Here is a 24,508-nt window from a genome sequence, read left to right on the forward strand (position 1 = left end):
GTGAAAACCACACAATGGATTCCTATGGAAGGAAATACAAGTTACTGGTAAGTACGCTTAGAATTACTTTTTAGGGTCAGTGCTGGACTAAAAGATGCAGCACTGGGTTCTCGCCTGATAACAGGTGAGTAAATCGGAATTTGTAGTTCGGCTGATTTTAAAGGAATATTTGTACGTTTCAAAAATGGACACTTACAAACTTTTCTGGTGAAAACCACACAATGGATTCCTATGAAAGGAAATACAAGTTACTGGTAAGTACGCTTAGAATTACTTTTCAGGGTCAGTGCTGGGCTAAAAGATGCAGCACTGGGTTCTCTCCTGATAACAGGTGAGTAAATCGGAATTCGTAGTTCGGCTGACTTTAGAGGAATATTTGTACGTTTTAAAAATGGGCACTTAGAATCTTTTCTGGCGAAAACCACACAATGGATTCCTATGAAATGAAATACAAGTTACTGGTAAGTACCCTTAGAAAATACTTTTCAGGGACAGTGCTGGACTAAAAGATGCAGCACTGGGTTCTCTCCTGATAACAGGTGAGTAAATCAGAATTCGTACTTTGGCTGATTTTAGAGGAATATTTGTATGTTTCAAAAATGGACACAAAAACTTTTCTGGTGAAAACCACACAATGGATTCCTATGGAAGGAAATACAAGTTACTGGTAAGTACGCTTAGAATTACTTTTCAGAGTCAGTGCTGGTCTAAAAGATGCAGCACTGGGATCTCTCCTGATAACAGGTGAGTAAATCGGAATTTGTAGTTCGGCTGATATTAAAGGAATATTTGTGCGTTTCAAAAATGGACACAGAAACTTTTCTGGTGAAAACCACACAATGGATTCCTATGGAAAGAAATACAAGTTACTGGTAAGTACGCTTAAAATTACTTTTCAGGGTCAGTGCTGGGCTGAAAGATGCAGCACTGGGTTCTCTCCTGATAACAGGTGAGTAAATCGGAATTCGTAGTTCGGCTGATTTTAGAGGAATATTTGTACGTTTCAAAATTGGACACTTATCTGGTGAAAACCACACAAAGGATTCCAATGGAAGGAAATACAAGTTACTGGTAAGTACGCTTAGAATTACTTTTCAGAGTCAGTGCTGGTCTAAACCATGCAGCACTGGGTTCTCTCCTGATAACAAGTGAGTAAGTCGGAATTTGTAGTTCGGCTGATTTTATAGGAATATTTGTACGTTTCAAAAATGGACACTTAGAAACTTTTCTGGTGAAAACCACACAATGGATTCCTATGGAAGGAAATACAAGTTACTGGTAAGTAGGCTTAGAATTACTTTTCAGGGTCAGTGCTGGGCTGAAAGATGCAGCACTGGGTTCTCTCCTGATAACAGGTGAGTAAATCGGAATTTGTAGTTCGGCTGATTTTAGAGGAATATTTGTACGTTTCAAAATTGGACACTTATCTGGTGAAAACCACACAAAAGGATTCCAATGGAAGGAAATACAAGTTACTGGTAAGTACGCTTAGAATTACTTTTCAGGGTCAGTGCTGGGCTAAAAGATGCAGCACTGGGTTCTCTCCTGATAACAGGTGAGTAAATCGGAATTCGTTGGTCGGCTGATTTTAGAGGAATATTTGTACGTTTCAAAATTGGACACTTATCTGGTGAAAACCACACAAAAGGATTCCAATGGAAGGAAATACAAGTTACTGGTAAGTACGCTTAGAATTACTTCTCAGAATCAGTGCTGGTCTAAAAGATGCAGCACTGGGTTCTCTCCTGATAATAGGTGAGTAAATCGGAATTTGTAGTTCGGCTGATTTTAGAGGAATATTTGTAAGTTTCAAAAATGGACACTTAGAAACTTTTCTGGTGAAAACCACACAATGGATTCCTATGGAAGGAAATACAAGTTACTGGTAAGTACCCTTAGAATTACTTTTCAGAGTCAGTGCTGGTCTAAACCATGCAGCACTGGGTTCTCTCCTGATAACAAGTGAGTAAATCGGAATTTGTAGTTTGGCTGATTTTATAGGAATATTTGTACGTTTCAAAAATGGACACTTAAAAACTTTTCTGGTGAAAACCACACAATGGATTCCTATGGAAGGAAATACAAGTTACTGGTAAGTACGCTTGTACGCTTAGAATTACTTTTCAGCGTCAGTGCTGGTCTAAAAGATGCAGCACTGGGTTCTCTCCTGATAAAAGGTGAGTAAATCAGAATTCGTACTTCGGCTGATTTTAGAGGAATATTTGAAAGTTTCAAAAATGGACACTTAGAAACTTTTCTGGTGAAAACCTCACAATGGAATCCTATGGAAGGAAATACAAGTTACTGGAAAGTACGCTTAGAATTACTTTTCAGGGTCAGTGCTGGACTAAAAGATGCAGCACTGGGTTCTCTCCTGATAACAGGTGAGTTAATCGGAATTCGTAGTTCGGCTGATTTTAGAGGAATATTTGTACATTTCAAAAATGGACACAGAAACTTTTCTGGTGAAAACCACACAATGGATTCCTATGGAAGGAAATACAAGTTACTGGTAAGTACGCTTAGAATTACTTTTCAGGGTCAGTGCTGGGCTAAAAGATGCAGCACTGGGTTCTCTCCTGATAACAGGTGAGTAAATCGGAATTCGTAGTTCGGCTGATTTTAGAGGAATATTTGTACATTTTAAAAATGGGCACTTAGAAACTTTTCTGGTGAAAATCACACAATGGGTTCCTATGGAAGGAAATACAAGTTACTGGTAAGTACGCTTAGAATTACTTTTCAGGGTCAGTGCTGGGATTAAAGATGCAGCACTGGGTTCTCTCCTGATCACAGGTGAGTAAATCGGAATTAGTAGTCCGGCTGATTTTAGAGGAATATTTGTACGTTTCAAAATTGGACACTTATCTGCTGAAAACCACACAAAGGATTCCTATGGAAGGAAATATAAGTTACTGGTAAGTACGCTTAGAACTACTTCTCAGAGTCAGTGCTATTCTAAAAGATGCAGCACTGGGTTCTCTCCTGATAACAGGTGAGTAAATCGGAATTCGTAGTTCGGCTGATTTTAGAGGAATATTTGTACGTTTCAAAAACTGGACACTTAGAAACTTTTCTGGTGAAAACCACACAATGGATTCCTATGGAAGGAAATACAAGTTACTGGTAAGTACGCTTAGAATTACTTTTCATGGTCAGTGCTGGACTAAAAGATGCAGCACTGGGTTCTCTCCTGATAACAGGTGAGTAAATCGTAATTCGTAGTTCGGCTGATTTTAGAGGAATATTTGTACGTTTCAAAAATGGGCACTTAGAAACTTTTCTGGTGAAAACCGCACAATGGATTCCTATGGAATGAAATACAAGTTACTGGTAAGTACGCTTAGAAAATACTTTTCAGGGACAGTGCTGGACTAAAAGATGCAGCACTGGGTTCTCTCCTGATAACAGGTGAGTAAATCGGAATTCGTAGTTCGGCTGATTTTAGAGGAATATTTGTACGTTTCAAAAATGGACACTTAGAAACTTTTCTGGTGAAAACCACACAATGGATTCCTATAAAAGGAAATACAAGTTACTAGTAAGTACGCTTAGAATTACTTTTCAGGGTCAGTGCTGGACTAAAAGATGCAGCATTGGGTTCTCTTCCGATAACAGGTGAGTAAATCGGAATTCGTAGTTCGGCTGATTTTAGAGGAATATTTGTACGTATCAAAATTGGACACTAAGAAACTTTTCTGGTGAAAACCACACAATGGATTCCGATGCAAGGAAATACAAGTTACTGGTAAGTACGCTTAGAATTACTTTTCAGGGTCAGTACTGGACTGAAAGATGCAGCACTGGGTTATCTCCTGATAACAGGAGAGTAAATCGGAATTCGTAGTTCAACTCATTTTAGAGGAATATTGTACGTTTCAAAAATGGACACTTAGAAACTTTTCTGCTCAAAACCACACAATGGATTCCTATGGAATGAAATACAAGTTACTGGTAAGTACACTTAGAATTACTTTTCAGGGTCAGTGTTGGACTAAAAGATGGAGCACTGGGTTCTCTCCTGATAACAGGTGAGTAAATCAGAATTCATACTTCAGCTGATTTTAGAGGAATATTTGTAAGTTTCAAAAATGGACACAAAAACTTTTCTGGTGAAAACCACACAATGGATTCCTATGGAAGGAAATACAAGTTACTGGTAAGTACGCTTAGAATTACTTTTCAGGGTCTGTGCTGGGATTAAAGATGCAGCACTGGGTTCTCTCCTGATCACAGGTGAGTAAATCGGAATTAGTAGTTCGGCTGATTTTAGAGGAATATTTGTACATTTCAAAATTGGACACTTATCTGGTGAAAACCACACAAAAGATTCCTATGGAAGGAAATATAAGTTACTGGTAAGTACGCTTAGAACTACTTCTCAGAGTCAGTGCTGTTCTAAAAGATGCAGCACTGGGTTCTCTCCTGATAACAGGTGAGTAAATCGGAATTCATAGTTCGGCTAATTTTAGAGGAATATTTGTACCTTTCAAAATTGGACACTTAGAAACTTTTCTGGTGAAAACCACACAATGGATTCCTATGGAAGAAAAAACAAGTTCCTGGTAAGTATGCTTAGAATTACTTTTCAGGGTCTGTACTGGGCTGAAAGATGTAGCAGCGGGTTCTCTCCTGATAACAGGTGAGTAAATCGGAATTCGTTGTTCGGCTGATTTTAGAGGCATATTTGTACATTTCAAAAATGGACACTTAGAAACTTTTCTGGTGAAAACCACAATATGGATTCCTATGGAAGGAAATACAAGTTATTGGTAAGTACACTTAGAATTACTTTTCAGAGTCAGTGCTGGTCTAAACCATGCAGCACAGGGTTCTCTCCTGATAACAAGTGAGTAAATCGGAATTTGTAGTTCGGCTGATTTTCTAGGAATATTTGTACGTTTCAAAAATGGACACTTAGAAACTTTTCTGGTGAAAACCACACAATGGATTCCTATGGAAGGAAATACAAGTTACTGGTAAGTACGCTTAGAATTACTTTTCAGCGTCAGTGCTGGTCTAAAAGATGCAGCACTGGGTTCTCTCCTGATAAAAGGTGAGTAAATCAGAATTCGTACTTCGGCTGATTTTAGAGGAATATTTGTACGTATCAAAATTGGACACTAAGAAACTTTTCTGGTGAAAACCACACAATGGATTCCGATGCAAGGAAATAAATGTTACTGGTAAGTACGCTCAGAATTACTTTTCAGGGTCAGTACTGGGCTGAAAGATGCAGCACTGGGTTATCTCCTGATAGCAGGACAGTAAATCGGAATTCGTAGTTCAGCTCATTTTAGAGGAATATTTGTAGGTTTCAAAAATGGACACTTAGAAACTTTTCTGCTCAAAACCACACAATGGATTTCTATGGAATGAAACACAAGTTACTGGTAAGTACACTTAGAATTACTTTTCAGGGTCAGTGTTGGACTAAAAGATGGAGCACTGGGTTCTCTCCTGATAACAGTTGAGTAAATCAGAATTCGTACTTCGGCTGATTTTAGAGGAATATTTGTAAGTTTCAAAAATGGACACAGAAACTTTTCTGGTGAAAACCACACAATGGATTCCTATGGAAGGAAATACAAGTTACTGGTAAGTACGCTTAGAATTACCTTTCAGGGTCAGTGCTGGGATTAAAGATGCAGCAGTGGGTTCTCTCCTGATCACAGGTGAGTAAATCGGAATTCGTAGTTCGGCTGATTTTAGAGGAATATTTGTACGTTTCAAAATTAGACACTTATCTGGTGAAAACCACACAAAAGGATTCCAATTGAAGGAAATACAAGTTACTGGTAAGTACACTTAGAATTACTTCTCAGAGTCAGTGCTGGTCTAAAAGATGCAGCACTGGGTTCTCTCCTGATAACAGGTGAGTAAATCGGAATTCGTAGTTTGGCTGATTTTAGAGGAATAATTGTACGTTTCAAAAATGGACACAGAAACTTTTCTGGTGAAAACCACACAATGGATTCCTATGGAAGGAAATACAAGTTACTGGTAAGTACGCTTAGAATTACTTTTCAGGGTCAGTACTAGGCTGAAAGATGCAGCACTGGGTTATCTCCTAATAACAGGAGAGTAAATCGGAATTCGTAGTTCAGCTCATTTTAGAGGAATATTTGTACGTTTCAAAAATGGACACTAAGAAACTTTCCTGCTCAAAACCACACAATGGATTCCTATGGAATGAAATACACGTTACTGGTAAGTACACCTAGAATTACTTTTCAGGGTCAGTGTTGGACTAACAGATGGAGCACTGGGTTCTCTCCTGATGACAGGTGAGTAAATCAGAATTCGTACTTCGGCTGATTTTAGAGGAATATTTGTATGTTTCAAAAATGGACACTAAGAAACTTTCCTGCTCAAAACCACACAATGGATTCCTATGGAAGGAAATACAAGTTACTGGTAAGTACGCTTAGAATTACTTTTCAGGGTCAGTGCTGGGATTAAAGATGCAGCACTGGGTTCTCTCCTGATCACAGGTGAGTAAATCGGAATTAGTAGTTCGGCTGATTTTAGAGGAATATTTGTACGTTTCAAAATTGGACACTTATCTGCTGAAAACCACACAAAGGATTCCTATGGAAGGAAATATAAGTTACTGGTAAGTACGCTTAGAATTACTTCTCAGAGTCAGTGCTGGTCTAAAAGATGCAGCACTGGGTTCTCTCCTGATAACAGGTGAGTAAATCGGAATTCGTAGTTTGGCTGATTTTAGAGGAATAATTGTACGTTTCAAAAATGGACACAGAAACTTTTCTGGTGAAAACCACACAATGGATTCCTATGGAATGAAATACAAGTTACTGGTAAGTACGCTTAGAACTACTTTTCAGGGTCAGTGCTGGGCTAAAAGATGAAGCACTGGGTTCTCTCCTGATAACAGGTGAGTAAATCGGAATTCGTAGTTCGGCTGATTTATAGGAATATTTGTACGTATCAAAATTGGACACTAAGAAACTTTTCTGGTGAAAACCACACAATGGATTCCGATGCAAGGAAATACAAGTTACTGGTAAGTACGCTTAGAATTACTTTTCAGGGTCAGTACTAGGCTGAAAGATGCAGCACTGGGTTATCTCCTAATAACAGGAGAGTAAATCAGAATTCGTAGTTCAGCTCATTTTAGAGGAATATTTGTACGTTTCAAAAATGGACACTTAGAAACTTTCCTGCTCAAAACCACACAATGGATTCCTATGGAATGAAATACAAGTTACTGGTCAGTACACCTAGAATTACTTTTCAGGGTCAGTGTTGGACTAACAGATGGAGCACTGGGTTCTCTCCTGATAACAGGTGAGTAAATCAGAATTCGTACTTCGGCTGATTTTAGAGGAATATTTGTAAGTTTCAAAAATGGACACAGAAACTTTTCTGGTGAAAACCACACAATGGATTCCTATGGAAGGAAATACAAGTTACTGGTAAGTATGCTTAGAATTACTTTTCAGGGTCAGTGCTGGGATTAAAGATGCAGCACTGGGTTCTCTCCTGATCACAGGTGAGTAAATCGGAATTAGTAGTTCGGCTGATTTTAGAGGAATATTTGTACGTTTCAAAATTGGACACTTATCTGCTGAAAACCACACAAAGGATTCCTATGGAAGGAAATATAAGTTACTGGTAAGTACGCTTAGAACTACTTCTCAGAGTCAGTGCTATTCTAAAAGATGCAGCACTGGGTTCTCTCCTGATAACAGGTGAGTAAATCGGAATTTGTAGTTCGGCTGATTTTAGAGGAATATTTGTACGTTTCAAAAACTGGACACTTAGAAACTTTTCTGGTGAAAACCACACAATGGATTCCTATGGAAGGAACTACAAGTTACTGGTAAGTACGCTTAGAATTACTTTTCATGGTCAGTGCTGGACTAAAAGATGCAGCACTGGGTTCTCTCCTGATAACAGGTGAGTAAATCGTAATTCGTAGTTCGGCTGATTTTAGGAGAATATTTGTACGTTTCAAAAATGGGCACTTAGAAACTTTTCTGGTGAAAACTGCACAATGGATTCCTATGGAATGAAATACAAGTTACTGGTAAGTACGCTTAGAAAATACTTTTCAGGGACAGTGCTGGACTAAAAGATGCAGCACTGGGTTCTCTCCTGATAACAGGTGAGTAAATCGGAATTCGTAGTTCTGCTGATTTTAGAGGAATATTTGTACGTTTCAAAAATGGACACTTAGAAACTTTTCTGGTGAAAACCACACAATGGATTCCTATAAAAGGAAATACAAGTTACTAGTAAGTACGCTTAGAATTACTTTTCAGGGTCAGTGCTGGACTAAAAGATGCAGCATTGGGTTCTCTTCCGATAACAGGTGAGTAAATCGGAATTCGTAGTTCGGCTGATTTTAGGAGAATATTTGTAAGTTTCAAAAATGGACACTTAGAAACTTTTCTGGTGAAAACCACACAATGGATTCCTATGGAAGGAAATACAAGTTACTGGTAAGTACGCTTAGAATTACTTTTTAGGGTCAGTGCTGGACTAAAAGATGCAGCACTGGGTTCTCGCCTGATAACAGGTGAGTAAATCGGAATTTGTAGTTCGGCTGATTTTAAAGGAATATTTGTACGTTTCAAAAATGGACACTTACAAACTTTTCTGGTGAAAACCACACAATGGATTCCTATGAAAGGAAATACAAGTTACTGGTAAGTACGCTTAGAATTACTTTTCAGGGTCAGTGCTGGGCTAAAAGATGCAGCACTGGGTTCTCTCCTGATAACAGGTGAGTAAATCGGAATTCGTAGTTCGGCTGACTTTAGAGGAATATTTGTACGTTTTAAAAATGGGCACTTAGAATCTTTTCTGGCGAAAACCACACAATGGATTCCTATGAAATGAAATACAAGTTACTGGTAAGTACCCTTAGAAAATACTTTTCAGGGACAGTGCTGGACTAAAAGATGCAGCACTGGGTTCTCTCCTGATAACAGGTGAGTAAATCAGAATTCGTACTTTGGCTGATTTTAGAGGAATATTTGTATGTTTCAAAAATGGACACAAAAACTTTTCTGGTGAAAACCACACAATGGATTCCTATGGAAGGAAATACAAGTTACTGGTAAGTACGCTTAGAATTACTTTTCAGAGTCAGTGCTGGTCTAAAAGATGCAGCACTGGGATCTCTCCTGATAACAGGTGAGTAAATCGGAATTTGTAGTTCGGCTGATATTAAAGGAATATTTGTGCGTTTCAAAAATGGACACAGAAACTTTTCTGGTGAAAACCACACAATGGATTCCTATGGAAAGAAATACAAGTTACTGGTAAGTACGCTTAAAATTACTTTTCAGGGTCAGTGCTGGGCTGAAAGATGCAGCACTGGGTTCTCTCCTGATAACAGGTGAGTAAATCGGAATTCGTAGTTCGGCTGATTTTAGAGGAATATTTGTACGTTTCAAAATTGGACACTTATCTGGTGAAAACCACACAAAGGATTCCAATGGAAGGAAATACAAGTTACTGGTAAGTACGCTTAGAATTACTTTTCAGAGTCAGTGCTGGTCTAAACCATGCAGCACTGGGTTCTCTCCTGATAACAAGTGAGTAAGTCGGAATTTGTAGTTCGGCTGATTTTATAGGAATATTTGTACGTTTCAAAAATGGACACTTAGAAACTTTTCTGGTGAAAACCACACAATGGATTCCTATGGAAGGAAATACAAGTTACTGGTAAGTAGGCTTAGAATTACTTTTCAGGGTCAGTGCTGGGCTGAAAGATGCAGCACTGGGTTCTCTCCTGATAACAGGTGAGTAAATCGGAATTTGTAGTTCGGCTGATTTTAGAGGAATATTTGTACGTTTCAAAATTGGACACTTATCTGGTGAAAACCACACAAAAGGATTCCAATGGAAGGAAATACAAGTTACTGGTAAGTACGCTTAGAATTACTTTTCAGGGTCAGTGCTGGGCTAAAAGATGCAGCACTGGGTTCTCTCCTGATAACAGGTGAGTAAATCGGAATTCGTTGGTCGGCTGATTTTAGAGGAATATTTGTACGTTTCAAAATTGGACACTTATCTGGTGAAAACCACACAAAAGGATTCCAATGGAAGGAAATACAAGTTACTGGTAAGTACGCTTAGAATTACTTCTCAGAGTCAGTGCTGGTCTAAAAGATGCAGCACTGGGTTCTCTCCTGATAATAGGTGAGTAAATCGGAATTTGTAGTTCGGCTGATTTTAGAGGAATATTTGTAAGTTTCAAAAATGGACACTTAGAAACTTTTCTGGTGAAAACCACACAATGGATTCCTATGGAAGGAAATACAAGTTACTGGTAAGTACCCTTAGAATTACTTTTCAGAGTCAGTGCTGGTCTAAACCATGCAGCACTGGGTTCTCTCCTGATAACAAGTGAGTAAATCGGAATTTGTAGTTTGGCTGATTTTATAGGAATATTTGTACGTTTCAAAAATGGACACTTAAAAACTTTTCTGGTGAAAACCACACAATGGATTCCTATGGAAGGAAATACAAGTTACTGGTAAGTACGCTTGTACGCTTAGAATTACTTTTCAGCGTCAGTGCTGGTCTAAAAGATGCAGCACTGGGTTCTCTCCTGATAAAAGGTGAGTAAATCAGAATTCGTACTTCGGCTGATTTTAGAGGAATATTTGAAAGTTTCAAAAATGGACACTTAGAAACTTTTCTGGTGAAAACCTCACAATGGAATCCTATGGAAGGAAATACAAGTTACTGGAAAGTACGCTTAGAATTACTTTTCAGGGTCAGTGCTGGACTAAAAGATGCAGCACTGGGTTCTCTCCTGATAACAGGTGAGTTAATCGGAATTCGTAGTTCGGCTGATTTTAGAGGAATATTTGTACATTTCAAAAATGGACACAGAAACTTTTCTGGTGAAAACCACACAATGGATTCCTATGGAAGGAAATACAAGTTACTGGTAAGTACGCTTAGAATTACTTCTCAGGGTCAGTGCTGGGCTAAAAGATGCAGCACTGGGTTCTCTCCTGATAACAGGTGAGTAAATCGGAATTCGTAGTTCGGCTGATTTTAGAGGAATATTTGTACGTTTTAAAAATGGGCACTTAGAAACTTTTCTGGTGAAAATCACACAATGGGTTCCTATGGAAGGAAATACAAGTTACTGGTAAGTACGCTTAGAATTACTTTTCAGGGTCAGTGCTGGGATTAAAGATGCAGCACTGGGTTCTCTCCTGATCACAGGTGAGTAAATCGGAATTAGTAGTCCGGCTGATTTTAGAGGAATATTTGTACGTTTCAAAATTGGACACTTATCTGCTGAAAACCACACAAAGGATTCCTATGGAAGGAAATATAAGTTACTGGTAAGTACGCTTAGAATTACTTCTCAGAGTCAGTGCTGGTCTAAAAGATGCAGCACTGGGTTCTCTCCTGATAACAGGTGAGTAAATCGGAATTCGTAGTTTGGCTGATTTTAGAGGAATAATTGTACGTTTCAAAAATGGACACAGAAACTTTTCTGGTGAAAACCACACAATGGATTCCTATGGAAGGAAATACAAGTTACTGGTAAGTACGCTTAGAACTACTTTTCAGGGTCAGTGCTGGGCTAAAAGATGAAGCACTGGGTTCTCTCCTGATAACAGGTGAGTAAATCGGAATTCGTAGTTCGGCTGATTTATAGGAATATTTGTACGTATCAAAATTGGACACTAAGAAACTTTTCTGGTGAAAACCACACAATGGATTCCGATGCAAGGAAATACAAGTTACTGGTAAGTACGCTTAGAATTACTTTTCAGGGTCAGTACTAGGCTGAAAGATGCAGCACTGGGTTATCTCCTAATAACAGGAGAGTAAATCAGAATTCGTAGTTCAGCTCATTTTAGAGGAATATTTGTACGTTTCAAAAATGGACACTTAGAAACTTTCCTGCTCAAAACCACACAATGGATTCCTATGGAATGAAATACAAGTTACTGGTAAGTACACCTAGAATTACTTTTCAGGGTCAGTGTTGGACTAACAGATGGAGCACTGGGTTCTCTCCTGATAACAGGTGAGTAAATCAGAATTCGTACTTCGGCTGATTTTAGAGGAATATTTGTAAGTTTCAAAAATGGACACAGAAACTTTTCTGGTGAAAACCACACAATGGATTCCTATGGAAGGAAATACAAGTTACTGGTAAGTACGCTTAGAATTACTTTTCAGGGTCAGTGCTGGGATTAAAGATGCAGCACTGGGTTCTCTCCTGATCACAGGTGAGTAAATCGGAATTAGTAGTTTGGCTGATTTTAGAGGAATATTTGTACGTTTCAAAATTGGACACTTATCTGCTGAAAACCACACAAAAGATTCCTATGGAAGGAAATATAAGTTACTGGTAAGTACGCTTAGAACTACTTCTCAGAGTCAGTGCTATTCTAAAAGATGCAGCACTGGGTTCTCTCCTGATAACAGGTGAGTAAATCAGAATTCGTAGTTCGGCTGATTTTAGAGGAATATTTGTACGTTTCAAAAACTGGACACTTAGAAACTTTTCTGGTGAAAACCACACAATGGATTCCTATGGAAGGAAATACAAGTTACTGGTAAGTACGCTTAGAATTACTTTTCATGGTCAGTGCTGGACTAAAAGATGCAGCACTGGGTTCTCTCCTGATAACAGGTGAGTAAATCGTAATTCGTAGTTCGGCTGATTTTAGAGGAATATTTGTACGTTTCAAAAATGGGCACTTAGAAACTTTTCTGGTGAAAACCGCACAATGGATTCCTATGGAATGAAATACAAGTTACTGGTAAGTACGCTTAGAAAATACTTTTCAGGGACAGTGCTGGACTAAAAGATGCAGCACTGGGTTCTCTCCTGATAACAGGTGAGTAAATCGGAATTCGTAGTTCGGCTGATTTTAGAGGAATATTTGTACGTTTCAAAAATGGACACTTAGAAACTTTTCTGGTGAAAACCACACAATGGATTCCTATAAAAGGAAATACAAGTTACTAGTAAGTACGCTTAGAATTACTTTTCAGGGTCAGTGCTGGACTAAAAGATGCAGCATTGGGTTCTCTTCCGATAACAGGTGAGTAAATCGGAATTCGTAGTTCGGCTGATTTTAGAGGAATATTTGTACGTATCAAAATTGGACACTAAGAAACTTTTCTGGTGAAAACCACACAATGGATTCCGATGCAAGGAAATACAAGTTACTGGTAAGTACGCTTAGAATTACTTTTCAGGGTCAGTACTGGACTGAAAGATGCAGCACTGGGTTATCTCCTGATAACAGGAGAGTAAATCGGAATTCGTAGTTCAACTCATTTTAGAGGAATATTGTACGTTTCAAAAATGGACACTTAGAAACTTTTCTGCTCAAAACCACACAATGGATTCCTATGGAATGAAATACAAGTTACTGGTAAGTACACTTAGAATTACTTTTCAGGGTCAGTGTTGGACTAAAAGATGGAGCACTGGGTTCTCTCCTGATAACAGTTGAGTAAATCAGAATTCGTACTTCGGCTGATTTTAGAGGAATATTTGTAAGTTTCAAAAATGGACACAGAAACTTTTCTGGTGAAAACCACACAATTGATTCCTATGGAAGGAAATACAATTTACTGGTAAGTACGCTTAGAAATACTTTTCAGGGTCAGTGCTGGGATTAAAGATGCAGCAGTGGGTTCTCTCCTGATCACAGGTGAGTAAATCGGAATTCGTAGTTCGGCTGATTTTAGAGGAATATTTGTAAGTTTTAAAATTAGACACTTATCTGGTAAAAACCACACAAAAGGATTCCAATTGAAGGAAATACAAGTTACTGGTAAGTACACTTAGAATTACTTCTCAGAGTCAGTGCTGGTCTAAAAGATGCAGCACTGGGTTCTCTCCTGATAACAGGTGAGTAAATCGGAATTCGTAGTTTGGCTGATTTTAGAGGAATAACTGTACGTTTCAAAAATGGACACAGAAACTTTTCTGGTGAAAACCACACAATGGATTCCTATGGAAGGAAATACAAGTTACTGGTAAGTACGCTTAGAATTACTTTTCAGGGTCAGTGCTGGGCTAAAAGATGAAGCACTGGGTTCTCTCCTGATAACAGGTGAGTAAATCGGAATTCGTAGTTCGGCTGATTTATAGGAATATTTGTACGTATCAAAATTGGACACTAAGAAACTTTTCTGGTGAAAACCACACAATGGATCCTGATGCAAGGAAATACAAGTTACTGGTAAGTATGCTTAGAATTACTTTTCAGGGTCAGTACTAGGCTGAAAGATGCAGCACTGGGTTATCTCCTAATAACAGGAGAGTAAATCAGAATTCGTAGTTCAGCTCATTTTAGAGGAATATTTGTACGTTTCAAAAATGGACACTTAGAAACTTTCCTGCTCAAAACCACACAATGGATTCCTATGGAATGAAATACAAGTTACTGGTAAGTACACCTAGAATTACTTTTCAGGGTCAGTGTTGGACTAACAGATGGAGCACTGGGTTCTCTCCTGATAACAGGTGAGTAAATCAGAATTCGTACTTCGGCTGATTTTAGAGGAATATTTGTAAGTTTCAAAAATGGACACAGAAACTTTTCTGGTGAAAACCACACAATGGATTCCTATGGAAGGAAATATAAGTTACTGGTAAGTACGCTTAGAATTACTTTTCAGGGTCAGTGCTGGGATTAAAGATGCAGCACTGGGTTCTCTCCTGATCACAGGTGAGTAAATCGGAATTAGTAGTTCGGCTGATTTTAGAGGAATATTTGTACGTTTCAAAATTGGACACTTATCTGCTGAAAACCACACAAAGGATTCCTATGGAAGGAAATATAAGTTACTGGTAAGTACGCTTAGAACTACTTCTCAGAGTCAGTGCTATTCTAAAAGATGCAGCACTGGGTTCTCTCCTGATAACAGGTGAGTAAATCGGAACTCGTAGTTCGGCTGATTTTAGAGGAATATTTGTACGTTTCAAAAACTGGACACTTAGAAACTTTTCTGGTGAAAACCTCACAATGGAATCCTATGGAAGGAAATACAAGTTACTGGAAAGTACGCTTAGAATTACTTTTCAGGGTCAGTGCTGGACTAAAAGATGCAGCACTGGGTTCTCTCCTGATAACAGGTGAGTTAATCGGAATTCGTAGTTCGGCTGATTTTAGAGGAATATTTGTACATTTCAAAAATGGACACAGAAACTTTTCTGTTGAAAACCACACAATGGATTCCTATGGAAGGAAATACAAGTTACTGGTAAGTACGCTTAGAACTACTTCTCAGAGTCAGTGCTATTCTAAAAGATGCAGCACTGGGTTCTCTCCTGATAACAGGTGAGTAAATCGGAATTCGTAGTTCGGCTGATTTTAGAGGAATATTTGTACGTTTCAAAAACTGGACACTTAGAAACTTTTCTGGTGAAAACCTCACAATGGAATCCTATGGAAGGAAATACAAGTTACTGGAAAGTACGCTTAGAATTACTTTTCAGGGTCAGTGCTGGACTAAAAGATGCAGCACTGGGTTCTCTCCTGATAACAGGTGAGTTAATCGGAATTCGTAGTTCGGCTGATTTTAGAGGAATATTTGTACATTTCAAAAATGGACACAGAAACTTTTCTGGTGAAAACCACACAATGGATTCCTATGGAAGGAAATACAAGTTACTGGTAAGTACGCTTAGAATTACTTTTCAGGGTCAGTGCTGGGCTAAAAGATGCAGCACTGGGTTCTCTCCTGATAACAGGTGAGTAAATCGGAATTCGTAGTTCGGCTGATTTTAGAGGAATATTTGTACGTTTTAAAAATGGGCACTTAGAAACTTTTCTGGTGAAAATCACACAATGGGTTCCTATGGAAGGAAATACAAGTTACTGGTAAGTACGCTTAGAATTACTTTTCAGGGTCAGTGCTGGGATTAAAGATGCAGCACTGGGTTCTCTCCTGATCACAGGTGAGTAAATCGGAATTAGTAGTCCGGCTGATTTTAGAGGAATATTTGTACGTTTCAAAATTAGACATTTATCTGGTGAAAACCACACAATGGATTCCTATGGCAGGAAATACAAGTTACTGGTAAGTACGCTTAGAATTACTTTTCATGGTCAGTGCTGGACTAAAAGATGCAGCACTGGGTTCTCTCCTGATAACAGGTGAGTAAATCGTAATTCGTAGTTCGGCTGATTTTAGAGGAATATTTGTACGTTTCAAAAATGGGCACTTAGAAACTTTTCTGGTGAAAACCACACAATGGATTCCTATGGAATGAAATACAAGTTACTGGTAAGTACGCTTAGAAAATACTTTTCAGGGACAGTGCTGGACTAAAAGATGCAGCACTGGGTTCTCTCCTGATAACAGGTGAGTAAATCGGAATTCGTAGTTCGGCTGATTTTAGAGGAATATTTGTACGTTTCAAAAACTGGACACTTAGAAACTTTTCTGGTGAAAACCACACAATGGATTCCTATGGAAGGAAATACAAGTTACTGGTAAGTACGCTTAGAATTACTTTTCATGGTCAGTGCTGGACTAAAAGATGCAGCACTGGGTTCTCTCCTGATAACAGGTGAGTAAATCGTAATTCGTAGTTCGGCTGATTTTAGAGGAATATTTGTACGTTTCAAAAATGGGCACTTAGAAACTTTTCTGGTGAAAACCGCACAATGGATTCCTATGGAATGAAATACAAGTTACTGGTAAGTACGCTTAGAAAATACTTTTCAGGGACAGTGCTGGACTAAAAGATGCAGCACTGGGTTCTCTCCTGATCACAGGTGAGTAAATCGGAATTAGTAGTCCGGCTGATTTTAGAGGAATATTTGTACGTTTCAAAATTGGACACTTATCTGCTGAAAACCACACAAAGGATTCCTATGGAAGGAAATATAAGTTATTGGTAAGTACGCTTAGAACTACTTCTCAGAGTCAGTGCTATTCTAAAAGATGCAGCACTGGGTTCTCTCCTGATAACAGGTGAGTAAATCGGAATTCGTAGTTCGGCTGATTTTAGAGGAATATTTGTATGTTTCAAAAACTGGACACTTAGAAACTTTTCTGGTGAAAACCACACAATGGATTCCTATAAAAGGAAATACAAGTTACTAGTAAGTACGCTTAGAATTACTTTTCAGGGTCAGTGCTGGACTAAAAGATGCAGCATTGGGTTCTCTTCCGATAACAGGTGAGTAAATCGGAATTCGTAGTTCGGCTGATTTTAGAGGAATATTTGTACGTATCAAAATTGGACACTAAGAAACTTTTCTGGTGAAAACCACACAATGGATTCCGATGCAAGGAAATACAAGTTACTGGTAAGTACGCTTAGAATTACTTTTCAGGGTCAGTACTGGACTGAAAGATGCAGCACTGGGTTATCTCCTGATAACAGGAGAGTAAATCGGAATTCGTAGTTCAACTCATTTTAGAGGAATATTGTACGTTTCAAAAATGGACACTTAGAAACTTTTCTGCTCAAAACCACACAATGGATTCCTATGGAATGAAATACAAGTTACTGGTAAGTACACTTAGAATTACTTTTCAGGGTCAGTGTTGGACTAAAAGATGGAGCACTGGGTTCTCTCCTGATAACAGTTGAGTAAATCAGAATTCGTACTTCGGCTGATTTTAGAGGAATATTTGTAAGTTTCAAAAATGGACACAGAAACTTTTCTGGTGAAAACCACACAATTGATTCCTATGGAAGGAAATACAAGTTACTGGTAAGTACGCTTAGAAATACTTTTCAGGGTCAGTGCTGGGATTAAAGATGCAGCAGTGGGTTCTCTCCTGATCACAGGTGAGTAAATCGGAATTCGTAGTTCGGCTGATTTTAGAGGAATATTTGTACGTTTTAAAATTAGACACTTATCTGGTAAAAACCACACAAAAGGATTCCAATTGAAGGAAATACAAGTTACTGGTAAGTACACTTAGAATTACTTCTCAGAGTCAGTGCTGGTCTAAAAGATGCAGCACTGGGTTCTCTCCTGATAACAGGTGAGTAAATCGGAATTCGTAGTTTGGCTGATTTTAGAGGAATAACTGTACGTTTCAAAAATGGACACAGAAACTTTTCTGGTGAAAACCACACAATGGATTCCTATGGAAGGAAATACAAGTTACTGGTAAGTACGCTTAGAATTACTTTTCAGGGTCAGTGCTGGGCTAAAAGATGAAGCACTGGGTTCTCTCCTGATAACAGGTGAGTAAATCGGAATTCGTAGTTCGGCTGATTTATAGGAATATTTGTACGTATCAAAATTGGACACTAAGAAACTTTTCTGGTGAAAACCACACAATGGATTCTGATGCAAGGAAATACAAGTTACTGGTAAGTACGCTTAGAATTACTTTTCAGGGTCAGTACTAGGCTGAAAGATGCAGCACTGGGTTATCTCCTAATAACAGGAGAGTAAATCAGAATTCGTAGTTCAGCTCATTTTAGAGGAATATTTGTACGTTTCAAAAATGGACACTTAGAAACTTTCCTGCTCAAAACCACACAATGGATTCCTATGGAATGAAATACAAGTTACTGGTAAGTACACCTTGAATTACTTTTCAGGGTCAGTGTTGGACTAACAGATGGAGCACTGGGTTCTCTCCTGATAACAGGTGAGTAAATCAGAATTCGTACTTCGGCTGATTTTAGAGGAATATTTGTAAGTTTCAAAAATGGACACAGAAACTTTTCTGGTGAAAACCACACAATGGATTCCTATGGAAGGAAATATAAGTTACTGGTAAGTACGCTTAGAATTACTTTTCAGGGTCAGTGCTGGGATTAAAGATGCAGCACTGGGTTCTCTCCTGATCACAGGTGAGTAAATCGGAATTAGTAGTTCGGCTGATTTTAGAGGAATATTTGTACGTTTCAAAATTGGACACTTATCTGCTGAAAACCACACAAAGGATTCCTATGGAAGGAAATATAAGTTACTGGTAAGTACGCTTAGAACTACTTCTTAGAGTCAGTGCTATTCTAAAAGATGCAGCACTGGGTTCTCTCCTGATAACAGGTGAGTAAATCGGAATTCGTAGTTTGGCTGATTTTAGAGGAATATTTGTACGTTTCAAAAACTGGACACTTAGAAACTTTTCTGGTGAAAACCACACAATGGATTCCTATGGAAGGAAATACAAGTTACTGGTAAGTACGCTTAGAATTACTTTTCATGGTCAGTGCTGGACTAAAAGATGCAGCACTGGGTTCTCTCCTGATAACAGGTGAGTAAATCGGAATTCGTAGTTCGGCTGATTTTAGAGGAATATTTGTACGTTTCAAAAATGGACACTTAGAAACTTTTCTGGTGAAAACCACACAATGGATTCCTATAAAAGGAAATACAAGTTATTAGTAAGTACGCTTAGAATTACTTTTCAGGGTCAGTGCTGGACTAAAAGATGCAGCATTGGGTTCTCTTCCGATAACAGGTGAGTAAATCGGAATTCGTAGTTCGGCTGATTTTAGAAGAATATTTGTACGTATCAAAATTGGACACTAAGAAACTTTTCTGGTGAAAACCACACAATGGATTCCGATGCAAGGAAATACAAGTTACTGGTAAGTACGCTTAGAATTACTTTTCAGGGTCAGTACTGGGCTGAAAGATGCAGCACTGGGTTCTCTCCTGATCACAGGTGAGTAAATCGGAATTAGTAGTTCGGCTGATTTTAGAGGAATATTTGTAAGTTTCAAAAATGGACACAGAAACTTTTCTGGTGAAAACCACACAATGGATTCCTATGGAAGGAAATACAAGTTACTGGTAAGTACGCTTAGAATTACTTTTCAGGGTCAGTGCTGGGATTAAAGATGCAGCACTGGGTTCTCTCCTGATCACAGGTGAGTAAATCGGAATTAGTAGTTCGGCTGATTTTAGAGGAATATTTGTACGTATCAAAATTGGACACTAAGAAACTTTTCTGGTGAAAACCACACAATGGATTCCTATGGAATGAAATACAAGTTAATGGTAAGTACACTTAGAATTACTTTTCAGGGTCAGTGTTGGACTAAAAGATGGAGCACTGGGTTCTCTCCTGATAACAGGTGAGTAAATCAGAATTCGTACTTCAGCTGATTTTAGAGGAATATTTGTAAGTTTCAAAAATGGACACAAAAACTTTTCTGGTGAAAACCACACAATGGATTCCTATGGAAGGAAATACAAGTTACTGGTAAGTACGCTTAGAATTACTTTTCAGGGTCTGTGCTGGGATTAAAGATGCAGCACTGGGTTCTCTCCTGATCACAGGTGAGTAAATCGGAATTAGTAGTTCGGCTGATTTTAGAGGAATATTTGTACATTTCAAAATTGGACACTTATCTGGTGAAAACCACACAAAGGATTCCTATGGAAGGAAATATAAGTTACTGGTAAGTACGCTTAGAACTACTTCTCAGAGTCAGTGCTGTTCTAAAAGATGCAGCACTGGGTTCTCTCCTGATAACAGGTGAGTAAATCAGAATTCGTACTTCAGCTGATTTTAGAGGAATATTTGTACCTTTCAAAATTGGACACTTAGAAACTTTTCTGGTGAAAACCACACAATGGATTTCTATGGAAGGAAAAACAAGTTCCTGGTAAGTATGCTTAGAATTACTTTTCAGGGTCTGTACTGGGCTGAAAGATGTAGCAGGGGGTTCTCTCCTGATAACAGGTGAGTAAATCGGAATTCGTTGTTCGGCTGATTTTAGAGGCATATTTGTACGTTTCAAAAATGGACACTTAGAAACTTTTCTGGTGAAAACCACACAATGGATTCCTATGGAAGGAAATACAAGTTATTGGTAAGTACGCTTAGATTTACTTTTCAGAGTCAGTGCTGGTCTAAACCATGCAGCACTGGGTTCTCTCCTGATAACAAGTGAGTAAATCGGAATTTGTAGTTCAGCTGATTTTCTAGGAATATTTGTACGTTTCAAAAATGGACACTTAGAAACTTTTCTGGTGAAAACCACACAATGGATTCCTATGGAAGGAAATACAAGTTACTGGTAAGTACGCTTAGAATTACTTTTCAGCGTCAGTGCTGGTCTAAAAGATGCAGCACTGGGTTCTCTCCTGATAAAACGTGAGTAAATCAGAATTCGTACTTCGGCTGATTTTAGAGGAATATTTGTAAGTTTCAAAAATGGACACTTAGAAACTTTCTGGTGAAAACCACACAATGGATTCCTACGGAATGAAATACAAGTTACTGGTAAGTACTCTTAGAATTTTTTTTCAGCGTCAGTGCTGGTCTAAAAGATGCAGCACTGGGTTCTCTCCTGATAAAAGGTGAGTAAATCAGAATTCGTACTTCGGCTGATTTTAGAGGAATATTTGTAAGTTTCAAAAATGGACACTTAGAAACTTTTCTGGTGAAAACCACACAATGGATTCCTATGGAAGGAAATACAAGTTACTGGAAAGTACGCTTAGAATTACTTTTCAGGGTCAGTGCTGGACTAAAAGATGCAGCACTGGGTTCTCTCCTGATAACAGGTGAGTAAATCGGAATTCGTAGTTCGGCTGATCTAAGAGGAATATTTGTACGTTTCAAAAATGGACACAGAAACTTTTCTGGTGAAAACCACACAATGGATTCCTATGGAAGGAAATATAAGTTACTGGTAAGTACGCTTAGAATTACTTTTCAGAGTCAGTGCTGGTCTAAAAGATGCAGCACTGGGATCTCTCCTGATAACAGGTGAGTAAATCGGAATTTGTAGTTCGGCTGATATTAAAGGAATATTTGTACGTTTCAAAATTTGACACTTATCTGGTGAAAACCACACAAAAGGATTCCAATGGAAGGAAATACAAGTTACTGGTAAGTACGCTTATAATTACTTTTCAGGTTTAGTGCTGGGCTAAAAGATGCAGCACTGGGTTCTCTCCTGATAACAGGTGAGTAAATCGGAATTCGTTGGTCGGCTGATTTTAGAGGAATATTTGTACGTTTAAAAATTGGACACTTATCTGGTGAAAACCACACAAAAGGATTCCAATGGAAGGAAATACCAGTTACTGGTAAGTACGCTTAGAATTACTTCTCAGAGTCAGTGCTGTTCTAAAAGATGCAGCACTGGGTTCTCTCCTGATAATAGGTGAGTAAATCGGAATTCGTACTTCGGCTGATTTTAGAGGAATATTTGTAAGTTTCAAAAATGGACACTTTGAAACTTTTCTGGTGAAAACCTCACAATGGAATCCTATGGAAGGAAATACAAGTTACTGGAAAGTACGCTTAGAATTACTTTTCAGGGTCAGTGCTGGACTAAAAGATGCAGCACTGGGTTCTCTCCTGATAACAGGTGAGTAAATCGAAATTCGTAGTTCGGCTGATTTTAGATGAATAATTGTACGTTTCAAAAATGGACACGGAAACTTTTCTGGTGAAAACCACACAATGGATTCCTATGGAAGGGAATACAAGTTACTGGTAAGTACGCTTAGAATTACTTTTCAGGGTCAGTGCTGGGCTAAAAGATGCAGCACTGGGTTCTCTCCTGATAACAGGTGAGTAAATCGGAATTCGTAGTTCGGCTGATTTTAGAGGAATATTTGTACGTATCAAAATTGGACACTAAGAAACTTTTCTGGTGAAAACCACACAATGGATTCCGATGCAAGGAAATACAAGTTACTGGTAAGTACGCTTAGAATTACTTTTCAGGGTCAGTGCTGGGTTAAAAGATGCAGCACTGGGTTCTCTCCTGATAACAGGTGAGTAAATCGTAATTCGTAGTTCGGCTGATTTTAGAGGGATATTTGTACGTTTCAAAAATGGGCACTTAGAAACTTTTCTGGTGAAAACCGCACAATGGATTCCTATGGAATGAAATACAAGTTACTGGTAAGTACGCTTAGAAAATACTTTTCAGGGACAGTGCTGGACTAAAAGATGCAGCACTGGGTTCTCTCCTCATAACAGGTGAGTAAATCGGAATTCGTAGTTCGGCTGATTTTAGAGGAATATTTGTACGTTTCAAAAATGGACACTTAGAAACTTTTCTGGTGAAAACCACACAATGGATTCCTATAAAAGGAAATACAAGTTACTAGTAAGTACGCTTAGAATTACTTTTCAGGGTCAGTGCTGGACTAAAAGATGCAGCATTGGGTTCTCTTCCGATCGGAATTCGTAGTTCGGCTGATTTTAGAGGAATATTTGTACGTATCAAAATTGGACACTAAGAAACTTTTCTGGTGAAAACCAAACAATGGATTCCGATGCAAGGAAATACAAGTTACTGGTAAGTACGCTTAGAATTACTTTTCAGGGTCAGTACTGGACTGAAAGATGCAGCACTGGGTTATCTCCCGATAACAGGAGAGTAAATCGGAATTCGTAGTTCAACTCATTTTAGAGGAATATTGTACGTTTCAAAAATGGACACTTAGAAACTTTTCTGCTCAAAACCACACAATGGATTCCTATGGAATGAAATACAAGTTACTGGTAAGTACACTTAGAATTACTTTTCAGGGTCAGTGTTGGACTAAAAGATGGAGCACTGGGTTCTCTCCTGATAACAGGTGAGTAAATCGGAATTCGTAGTTCGGCTGATCTAAGAGGAATATTTGTACGTTTCAAAAATGGACACAGAAACTTTTCTGGTGAAAACCACACAATGGATTCCTATGGAAGGAAATATAAGTTACTGGTAAGTACGCTTAGAATTACTTTTCAGAGTCAGTGCTGGTCTAAAAGATGCAGCACTGGGTTCTCTCCTGATAACAGGTGAGTAAATCGGAATTCGTTGGTCGGCTGATTTTAGAGGAATATTTGTACATTTAAAAATTGGACACTTATCTGGTGAAAACCACACAAAAGGATTCCAATGGAAGGAAATACAAGTTACTGGTAAGTACGCTTATAATTACTTTTCAGGGTTAGTGCTGGGCTAAAAGATGCAGCACTGGGTTCTCTCCTGATAACAGGTGAGTAAATCGGAATTCGTTGGTCGGCTGATTTTAGAGGAATATTTGTACATTTAAAAATTGGACACTTATCTGGTGAAAACCACACAAAAGGATTCCAATGGAAGGAAATACAAGTTACTGGTAAGTACGCTTAGAATTACTTCTCAGAGTCAGTGCTGGTCTAAAAGATGCAGCACTGGGTTCTCTCCTGATAACAGGTGAGTAAATCGGAATTCGTAGTTCGGCTGATTTTAGAGGAATATTTGTACGTTTCAAAAACTGGACACTTAGAAACTTTTCTGGTGAAAACCACACAATGGATTCCTATAGAAGGAAATACAAGTTACTGGTAAGTACGCTTAGAATTACTTTTCATGGTCAGTGCTGGACTAAAAGATGCAGCACTGGGTTCTCTCCTGATAACAGGTGAGTAAATCGGAATTCGTAGTTCGGCTGATTTTAGAGGAATATTTGTACGTTTCAAAAATGGACACTTAGAAACTTTTCTGGTGAAAACCACACAATGGATTCCTATAAAAGGAAATACAAGTTACTAGTAAGTACGCTTAGAATTACTTTTCAGGGTCAGTGCTGGACTAAAAGATGCA

Source organism: Triturus cristatus, chromosome 1_1 (genome assembly GCF_964204655.1).
Source record: "Triturus cristatus chromosome 1_1, aTriCri1.1, whole genome shotgun sequence".
Classification (NCBI taxonomy): Eukaryota; Metazoa; Chordata; class Amphibia; order Caudata; family Salamandridae; genus Triturus; species Triturus cristatus.